This window comes from Myotis myotis, unplaced genomic scaffold (assembly GCF_014108235.1).
Source record: "Myotis myotis isolate mMyoMyo1 unplaced genomic scaffold, mMyoMyo1.p scaffold_m19_p_3, whole genome shotgun sequence".
Lineage (NCBI taxonomy): Eukaryota > Metazoa > Chordata > Mammalia > Chiroptera > Vespertilionidae > Myotis > Myotis myotis.
In genome coordinates this window covers 172,378,592-172,389,358 of record NW_023416335.1, presented here as the reverse complement: position 1 = coordinate 172,389,358, position 10,767 = coordinate 172,378,592, and the positions used below count along the sequence as shown (strand labels likewise).

The 10,767-nt window shown below is 37.6% G+C and overlaps 1 long non-coding RNA gene across 2 annotated transcripts in view; it reads left to right on the top strand.

Moving 5' to 3' along the window:
• Positions 1-245: 245 nt before the first annotated feature.
• Positions 246-10,767, top strand: part of LOC118651762 — a 29,461-nt gene continuing 18,939 nt past the window's right edge. Inside the window, exons 1-4 of one of the 2 annotated variants that reach the window (XR_004966340.1) lie at positions 246-337; positions 1,556-1,587; positions 4,151-4,258; positions 9,449-9,530. This is a non-coding gene — a long non-coding RNA (uncharacterized LOC118651762). Of the gene's footprint in view, positions 338-1,555; positions 1,588-4,150; positions 4,259-9,448; positions 9,531-10,767 lie in introns of those variants that run through there. The other variant, XR_004966339.1, reaches the window with a different exon arrangement.

The following is a 10,767-nucleotide window of genomic DNA, read 5'->3' as shown; positions in this document are numbered from 1 at the left end:
CTAGGTGGCTGCAAACTGCTGTTTAACTATCTCTCTCTCTCAGTTTCCAGCACTTACCAGGGAATTTTCCTAGCTTCTCACTATCCTGCCTCAATACCAGATTTTTTTTTTTTTTTTTTTTTTGGTATCTGGTTTTTGGTGGCACAATCTTCTCTGGGTAATCTGTTTCTTATCATGATTTTGCAATGCAATTTCCACTGCTGCATTTTCCTTTGATTTGTCACCATCATTCTTTCCAGAATTGACTAACCATTACATACTGTGTATTCAAACTAGTTGGTACAGCTCGTCTGGAGGAACTACTGAGAAACTTGAGGAAGATTACCTACTTATCTAAGTGAGTTGCTTCTTAACTCTGTGTTTTATGTAGCTCTCCTTCTTGACCCAGGTAGGTGGCTTCTGAAATAAATCTACTGGGCCAAATCCATTCTGATAAACTTTCTGAAGAAATTGTTACCGAACTAAAGAGGTCCATTTGCCTGCGCATATCAGAGCCCAATAAGACACAAACAGGAGCTTGCAGCAAAGAAAGTAAGCGTTTATTTTTAGGAAGTGGCCATGCCTGGACACCAGTGAGCTAATGCTCACACCCCTGGCACCCACGGCTTCCAAGGGAGTTAGGGTCAGGGTCAGGGTCATGGTCCCTGCTGATTGGTCAACGTTAGGGTTGGGGATAGTTAGTTGATCACGCATCTGATCCTGATGTCAGCCATGGAATTGCTGCATCTGGTTTTACTGCTTTTCTGGGCCTGGAGCTGAAACACAATTGAGGCCTAGAAGTTATCTCTAGTTTGAAAGAAACTCCCTCTCTGTGGTCAACAGACCCAAGGCTTTGTTCCCTTCGATGATGATCAGAACCTCATTGTCCTAAGGGCTAAGAGATTAAGGGAGGGGTCATCCAAGGAAGAAGGAGGCAGGTAAATCAGTGTGCTAGATGAGGCCAGTTTGAATCAAAAGGAAAGAAAAGAGACAAGATCATTTTCAAAATATAAAATTCTACCTAGATACAAGTTCTTGTATCAGCTTAACTTCTCACTCATTTGCCAAATGTCAAATAAATCTTTTTGTGTCTCTAAAGACCGACTGATTTAGATGTGAACTTCATGAAATCAAGGCATGATTGTTCTCACTTGGCAGCACTGAGTTCAAGGACTTATCTATGATGTGCCATTCAATGCTGACCCTGTAAGCTCGTGTGAGGAGTGTATCCTAATGCAATTCCAGGATGCAATTCCAGGCTCTCTAATATCCTGGGTACCCAACAGTCACCATAACATGTTAATTAGCCTCAACTCTGGCCAATCATGCTACTTGTTTAACCTAACCTGAGCTTTACATTTGAAATGATACCATTTCTCCCCACTTCTAAATTTAGATGTAACTAAAAATATTGCAGTTTCAGACTGTGAGCTCTTTAAGGGCAATGACTATGAAATATTTAGCTTTGACCTCCCAGTGACTGATGCTTTAAAGCTATTTAATAAATGCTGAATCAATGAATGAATGAATAAAATGTAATAAATAAATGAATGTTTTTCAAATCCCTCCCATATAGAGAAAATGCTACTGATACTACACATTAATAAGGTCAGTTTTCTCTTCTGTGATAATTGTTTTCTTGCTCTTTCCCTAACTGCAGCTACTTTTCTTCCTCTCTGCCTCAAAAGAAACCATTCCTTTTCTGCTATGGTCCCAGATTATAGGGAATTGTAAGGCCTATAGAAGATACTGGTCTCATATATCAAAGTAATAAAGATAGGCTCCAATAAATTATTGAATATTTTGGGGGGACAATGATCAGAATTCCTGTTTGCAAGCAAAACTGACAATGCCCATAGAAGATTATCTGAGGCCTGAACTTGAAAGGGGCATGTCATTTCAAAGTTGGGGAGGCTAGCCTGGAACTCAGTGAGGAAAGAAATTGGAGGAAGGATAGGAAGGAGGTGTAATACCAACTGGCACTAAAATAGATAAGAGCTTCTAAATACAACCACAGAGGCATTTCATACCATCCCACCCCACCCCCTGCAAAGAGCTCTGGATTGTTGATAGTTGCTTAGCAACCACACTCCTTTTCATACAACCATCTTAGTTGATTGTAGAGGATTTGTGTATGTTTTTTTCCTTTACTCTTTAGGACTGCCTTTGATATTTGGTTATTAATCACATTTCAAATGTCAGCAAATGGACTATTTGTTCTGAAATCTGAACCCTACTCAAGACTGTGTATATGTATGGAGAGCTCTTTGTCACTGACTACAAAGACTAAAGAAAATAGCTAAGACAGACTTACAGTTTTTAAATTGCAAATAATGGGTCTTCTTTATTTCGTCAAAGGTATCACTATTGATTAACTAAACAGGATGAATATCAATGAAGATTAATTCTTAGAGTATATGAGTGGATAGCAAACTAGCTTAAAATTAAGACAGAGTATTTTATAAGTACCGCGCGCTAACCGATTGCGCCACTGGAGCTCAAGACAGAGTATTTTAAATGTATAAATCTTTCAAGGCTGAGTTATGCTTCTAGGAGTTTAACCTCAGGAAATATTCAGAAATGTAGTCACATTGATTCCTCATTATTCATTTATTTTTTTAAAAAATATATTTTTTTATTTCAGAGAGGAAGGGAGAGGGAGAGAGAGATAGAAAGATCAATGATGTGAGAGAATCATTGATTGGCTGCCTCCTGCACGTCCCACACTGGGGATCAAGCCCACAACCCAGGCATGTGCCCTGATCAGGAATCAAACTGTGACCTCCTGGTTCAAAAGTTGACACTCAATCACTGAGCCACGCTGGCTGGGATTCATTATTTATAATATAAAAAAAAAAATAACCTAAAGTTATACACTAACGATTGCTTTAGTAAATGATGGCACATCCATACTATAGATAATCTTTAACTAAAAATCAAACTAATGAGATATTATTAGCATCATTACTATAACATTGAAACTATATTCTTTTAAAGGGAATGCCATTTAGCTTTTCTATTATGTTTGTAAATATGTCCATAAGAAAAAACTAAGATTAAAGTAAAACATTAACAGTGATTATTTGGGGTGGTAAGATTATGATGAGCTTTGTTGTATAATTTTTTAGCTTTTTGGTATTTTTTAAGTTTATGATTTGAAAATATATTATTTTTTAACTAAAAACATTAATTAAAAAAATAGAACAGGCAAGTGAAGAGATTGACTATTTGCTGGGAATTCAGGAGCAGTGAAATTTCTCTCCTGCCCTCAGAAATACCTTTGCAATAAGCTTATTGATGTGTAAACTTTTACATTTAGAGATTCACTTCTTTGTCTTTTGTTTTCTATATGTTGCTAAAATGAAACTAATACAAAAGTGGAATTTATAATGGTTTACATGCAGAGATCAAAAAATACTTTTTAACTAAAGAATAAATAGCTTACTAAGGAAAGCTCAGGGTTGTCTCTACATAAAGAGGTAAACTGAGGCAAGCTCAAATGACCAGAAATTGATTTTGTTCGGGAGTAGCAGAGGAAATGTAATTCGGGAAACTCATGCTGTAGCAAGCTACAGACAAGTCAGACTATCAAGGGTTCAGGGCAGACTGTATTTATTTATGGGCACTGAGTGCAAAGAGGGGAAAGTCCAGCCGGAGTCCAAGAAGTAGGTTCATTGGCTTGGGAGTTTGGGGGAGATTCTTGGTGGATGTTCAGTGGTAAGGAGGTTAGTCTCGGTCTTCTGTAAACCACGCATTTATGGGAAATGAGACTCTGAGTTCTTATTAAATTCTGTTCTTTTGAAGGCACAATGTGAGATTCTCCATTTCATATCCTATGGTTCCATTGTAATATTTTTTAAATTGATTTCAGAGAGAGCAACAGAGAGGAAGAGAGGGATAGAAACATCAATGATGAGTGAGAATCACTGATCAGTTGCCTCGGCACACCCCCTACTGGGGATCGAGCCTGCAACCCTGGTATGTGCCCTGAAGGCAACCGAACGGTGATCTCCTGGGTCATGGGTTGGTGCCCAACCACTGAGTCACACTGGCCAGGCTCTGGTTCCATTTCAGATTAAAAACTGTCATAGGATCATGTAAGCCAGAGTGGGAAAGATGTCTTCCCGTCTAAAAGAAGTTTTTGCTGAATCAGTGGGCCTTTCTATCACAGCAGCTGTTTGCTATGTCGTCACTGCTTCAAGAATTCTGATGAACTCACATATTGGGAGGATTGCAGTGAGAAACAAACATTCCGATCATTAACATGTACACAGTAAAGGTAATTTTAAAATTCTTACTCTATATGAATATGTGTATGTGTATGCTTCCTTTTTTAAAAAGCTGGAGCCAGCATTTTTATTCTTAATTCTGAAAAATGAAGCAAAAGTTTAGGAGGAGTCATATTACCTTTTGCTTATAATATAATTTGCTAAGTGAGGGAGTGTTTGGAACCCGGCTTAAGCCTTCCAAGGCCCAAGAGAGCAGATTAGGAAATACCAGTAACTAAAGTTTGGACTTTAATTTTTATGATTATGACGTTTAAGGTAAGTACTCACTAACAACTTCTACAATAACTTCTACCAGCAAAGAATGAGTTTTGGTGCCACTTATGAACAAGAACTTTTGGCCTTAACATTTCAACACACAGACTTTAAGTATTACATGCGTCACCACACTTTTAAGATACATGTCTAATTCCATGTGGAAATTGGGGTTGGGGGAGGGAGAGAGTACCCATTGAAAACTCTGAGCTTTGGGGTAGGCTGGCAGTGAAAATAAGGAAATAAAGTAAAATGCATCTTGCCAATTCAAAAAACTGACCAGTGTTCTGAGGTAGAGGGCATTTTAAAAATTGCTTTTAACAACATGTCTTTGAAGTGTTTGCAAAACTGCTTGCAAAAGCTACGGTAATGTTTCTTAAGCAAGGAGCTGGAAGGGAAAGATGGGTGGTAGCAATGCTGCTGAAAGACTTCTGCACAGTCAAGTATGAAGCAACATCAAAGACCAAGAGCTCTGTGGTTGGACAGATGGGGTTGGAATCCTAGCTCCACCATTTGCTCTCTGTGTTAAGACCTCTATTCTCTCCCTGGCCGGTGTGGCTCAGTTAGTTGGAGCACCATCCCATACACTGAAAGATCACAGGTTCAATCTCTGGTCTGTGAACTTACCCAGGCTGTGGGTTCGTACAGGAGGCAACTGATGAATGTCTCTCTCTCTCTCTCTCTCTCTCTCTCGCTCTCTCTCTCTCCTTTCTGCTCTTTCTAAAATCAATAAAAACATATCCTCTGTGAAAATTTTAAACAACAACAACAAAACTCTATTCTTTAGTTTCCATGTTGTTAAATGTATAAAATACTCACTTTTCAGAATTTAAGGCATTACATGAAAAGCATTTTGCATAGAGAATGTCATATAATAAACTGTCAAAAATGGTGAAGATGGTGGTGATGATGAAGATGATAATGGTACTACTTTGAAGAAAGCAGGGCAAGAGTTGGGCAGTGTTTTCTACAACTGGCTCAGAGTTCTCACACTGCACCGTAGCCCTACCCATGCAGAGCTTCAGGGGATGGGACCTAGAAATGTATATTTAAAAAAAACTCCTGGTGACTGTATTCCTAGGCTAATTTTGTGGACCAGTGGAATTTGGTTGCTGGCATCTTGCTGACTTTTGTGGTGTGAAGGGAACCGCAACCTCAGAATGTCTAAAAGTAACCAGAGAAGTAACTGTGAGTGAATCATTGAGTGAGCTCACATTGTTCTTTAGGCCCATTGGCTCTGTAGGCCTGGTGTGAGGTTACCCTCCAGCTACATGCAAAGCTAGTGCGCTAGTTTAAATCATCCCAGCCACGACAGAATATGTGAATAAACCAACAGATGTTAAATCTTAAGACTGATAAACACATTGAAAAAATAAGTAGCTAAGCCTATGTTAATCCATAAATAACAGCTCTAACCTCTGAAGATACCAGCTGATGGGGACTCAGATGAAACCTGTGGCAGAGCTTCCAACCCCCATTTGCCTTCATGTTCCCATTAGTGGTCCTCTAATCCTACTCCAGAAAGCAGTGTCATCAGGGGGCTGCAACCCTAGTTCTGACCCCACAGCTTTCTGCCCTGTAGGTATGGGGGACCCATAAACATTTTCTCTGCCTTCTTAGGTGGAGGACTAGGCTCTGAGGATAACAAGTGAAGGCAAGGATGTGGAGAAAAGGGAACTCCTGCACACTGCTGGTGAGAATGTTAATTGGTGCAGCCACTGTGGAAAACTTCATGGAGGTTCTTTAAAATATTAAAAGTAGAACTGCCATATGCTCCAGCAATGCTATTTCTAGGTATATATCCAAAGGAATCAAAATCAGGATCTTGAAGAGATACCTGCACTCCCATATTTATTGCAATATTATTTGCAATAGCCAAGGTGTAAAGATAACATAGGTATCTATCAACAGATGAATGGATGGAGAAGATGTGGTATATGTAGACCATGAGAAGGAAGAAAATTCTGCCCTTTACACCAACTTGGATGAACCTTGAGGGCATAATCCTAAGTGAAATAAGTCAGACAGACAAAGACAAATACTGTGTGATGTCACATATATGGAATCTAAAATAGCCCCACTTGCCCTAGCCAGGTAGCTCAGTTGGTTGGAGCATCATCCTGTATACCACAAGGTTTTGGGTTTGATTCCTGGTCAGAGCACATACCTACATTTCAGGTTTGATCCCCGGTTGGGGCATGTCTGGGAGGCAACCGATGATGTTTCTCTCACATTTCTCTCTCTCTCTCTCTCTCTCTCTCTCTCTCTCTCTCTCTCTCTCTCAAATCAATAAAAACATATCACTTGGTGATAGCTGAACTTGTAGAAACAGAAGGGAGAGTGGTGGTTACCAGGGTTTGGGGAGTGGTGGAAATGAGGAGATATTGTCAGAGGTTAGAAACTTCCAGTGATAAGATTTACAAGTCCTGGTGATCTAATGTACAGCATTGGTGATTATAGCTAACAATGCTGTATTATATATACTTGAAAGTTGCCAAGAGAATAGATTTTAAATGTTCTCACCACAAAAAAGAAATGGTAATTATGTGATGAGATGGAGGTGTTAGTTAATGCAATGGTGGTAATCATTTTGCAATACATGAATGAATATAATCAACACATTGTATACTGTAAGCTTACACAATGTTTTATGCCAATTATATTTCAATGAAGCTAGAAAAAAAGACTAAGGAATATCAATGAATATTAACTGGATTCTAAAATAGAGAAAACAAATGAAATTGCTTCACTTATTAAAAATGACTAAAAAATGTTCTGAAATCTAAGCATTTGCTCCTTATCCAGAGTTCATGGAATGTATTTATTTTAGGTACTTTTGCAACAATTTTTATTCTCTGGACTCGTTCTGATATATACAAGGTGTTCCAAAAAATGTATATACACTTTGAATAATTATTAATTCCAATGGGTTAAGTTTGAAAAGAAAAAAACATCAATTGAGCTATCAGTTGATAAGTGTGTATACATTTTTTGGACACCCTATATTCTATACCAAGACTATTACCTACTGTGATACACTCAAGCTTATCACTTAGGCCAAAAGTTCTATTATATGACACAATTTTTAAAGGGTTGATAGAAAATAACACTTTTGCAGAATGTTTTGGGGTGCATCAATGACTAGATAATAATAATCTGTATATATATATATGTATATATATATATATATATATATATATATATATATATATATATGTATACACACACAGTAAGCCTAAGTGACTGTCCGACCATCCGTCTGGTAGCTATGACACGCACTGACCACCAGGGGGGCAGACGTTCAACACAGGAGCTACCCAGCTTCAGTGACTTGGCAGCTGCGGTTCTTGGGTACGCACCCAGAAACAGAGAGGAGGGAGCCCGATTCCAGGGTGCATCACCCAAGAACCGCCCTCTCGCAATCCGGCACCCCTTGGGGGATGTTGGAGAGCCAGTTTCAGCCTGATCTCCACAGGCCAGGCAGAGGGACCCCACCGGTGCACAAATCAGTGCACTGGGTCTCTAGTAATAATAATAATAATAATAATAATAATAATAATAATGTAACATTTACATAATACTTTACAAATTAGAAAAAGGCTCTGCAAATGCTGTCTTATATTTTAAGTTTTGAGAACCTTTATCTTTTTAGTTTGATTTCTGTAATCAAAAATAAAAGAAAGGGAGCAACATTAAAGAATTATTTGCCCAAATATATACAGGCATTAACTGCTGGGGTGGGATATTTACTTCCAATGGTCTATTGTCTAATTGATGATCATGACTTCACATCCCACATTTTCACTGTAAAAGGCTGACTTCATCCATCAGAGTTTGTATGTAGTAAAGAAATATTAGCTCATTGCAACCTTTAGTGATGAATCTAAAATCAAGTATGATAGTTCCTTTACAAAAGGTGTTACCAGTTGAATCAAAGAGCTAATTTATTGAATCCTTAGATAAGAGATGACCTCCTATCACAGTCCTTAATGTTTCATAATATCTTCTGTGTCCGTACAGAAGTATTATTTATTGGTTTCAACGATATTTTTCCAACAGATAGTTAGAAAAAGGATACTACCATATTTAGCACAGAGATCACGGTGCGAAGTTTATTTTATGAGAAATAAAGTAGAGGAAATGGGAAGCCTTATATAAAATCTTCAGTTATAATTAAAGGGGTAATAATAAAATTCTCATTGAATTACATAGGATGAGACTCAGATCCAATAATTACATAGTGTGTTTTAATAACACTGTATGATCACTAATTAGATAGTCCAAACATCTTCCCTATGAGGTAGGGTGAGTATCACCATCCTGTTTTGGCTATGAGGAAATAAAAATGCAGAGTAGTTCCATGATGCATCCAAAGTCATACAGGTGAGTCATGGCGAAGCTGAGATTAGAACCCACAGCTCAGATTCTGTTATTTCTAGAACTTGCTATTCTCCTTCCCCAGTTTTTATGCTAACAGGTTGTTCTTTATGACTTAGGATTGTTATCATTTCTGATTAAATGTTTTTATAAAAACCATGCCACCCATTGTACTTATAGCTTGTTTCTTCTGGTTAATTTAAAGAACTTGGTAGCCGTGTACTAGGGGTTGCCTGGCTTTTCCTTTGAATAAGCAGGAGTTGTAAAATTATTTCTCATATTTCATACAACTTTGCCTTTGGAGGCCTAGCCAATCCTTCTTGAAAATAACTAAAACACAATTTTGAAAGTCACACTATTTGATACTTCTCCATATGTATAAATAACATTGCATTATGTTATTATTTTCATATTGCAAAGGCTTAGAGTCTGAAATTACAGGTTATATAACCCAAAGTTATTTACATGAAGAATTTGCACGAAGTGATTATTCCTTAATGTGTTCTGAGGTTTATGTTCAAAGTCTTAGAAATATACTGTCCTGTTCACAGGAATTAGAAGCAAGAACATCTGTAAGTCTTTCTGAGCATCTAAATCACCATGCTTCATTCTTCTGACCTTTTCTTTGTCAAATAGTACACTGGAAAACTTGAAAAACATTTAAATTAAAAAAAAATTTTTTTAAACCACTCCTCATTTATTTATTTCTTAAGCACTATGTCTGTTTATGTCTCTCTTTCCTTTTGATTACATCTGTATGGTATTTAAAATTTATATGTGATTTTAAATTAGCATTTATTTACTATACATTAGGGAATAATCCAAATATGAATTGTGCAATAGTCCATAATTTCAAGGAGTTGACCATCTAGCGGCTGAATTTATGCAAAACAAGAAAATAAAAACCAAAACAACAAAACAACTCCAAAACCAAGATCAAGCAGTTATTGATTAGCTCCTGTTTCATTTGGAGAAACAAGGATGAATAGGATAGACCCTCCCTCATGGACTTCACTTTTTCTTTTCTTTTTTTTGTTAATCCTCATAAGAGGATACTTTTCTATTTATCTTTTAGAGAGGGTGGAAGAGAGAGGAAAAGACAGAGAGAAACATCGATGTGAGCAAAACACATTGATTGGTTGCCTCCTGCACATGCCCCTACCAGGGCCCCGGCCGGGGAGGACCCTGCAACCAAGGTACATGCTCTTGACCAGAATGGAACCTGGGACCCTTTCGCCCACAGGCCAACGCCAACGCTCTATCCACTGAGCCAAACTGGCTAAGGTTGGACTTTACATTCTATTGAAGGATTTAGGCAGTGAATGTATATATAAATAAAGAAAATAATTATAGCTTATGAGTAAGACACTGTAAAAGACATAAAAAGGCAGGTGTTTTAGATGATGTAGTCAAGGCAGGGTGCTGTGTCCTAAGGGACATAAACCCAAAGATGAAAAAGACACAGCTCTGATCTCTAGGAGTTTACTACCCAGTGAAAGGCAAGAGGTAAGTATAAAAATAACTACATGTGACTGAATCAAATAAAAACCATATTTAGAAGAGATTAATGTAATGTAGAAATGAATGATCACTAAATATTCTGAATGGAGTTATTCAGGAAGATTTCTGAACAAAGTAATGTTTGAGTTGGGTTTTGAAGGATGAATATGTTTTTGCTAACTGATAGACTAATGAGTAAAAAAAAAAATATGACAAAAAGCAGAGAAGAGTGAAATTACACTCCAAATACAGGAAATGGTGACTAGTCTAATATGATAGAAGCACGGCGTGAAGGCATGTGGAGAAATAAAAAGGAGATGACATAGTAAATGGAACCTAGACCATATTAGAGCTGAAGGCAATTTTTGTT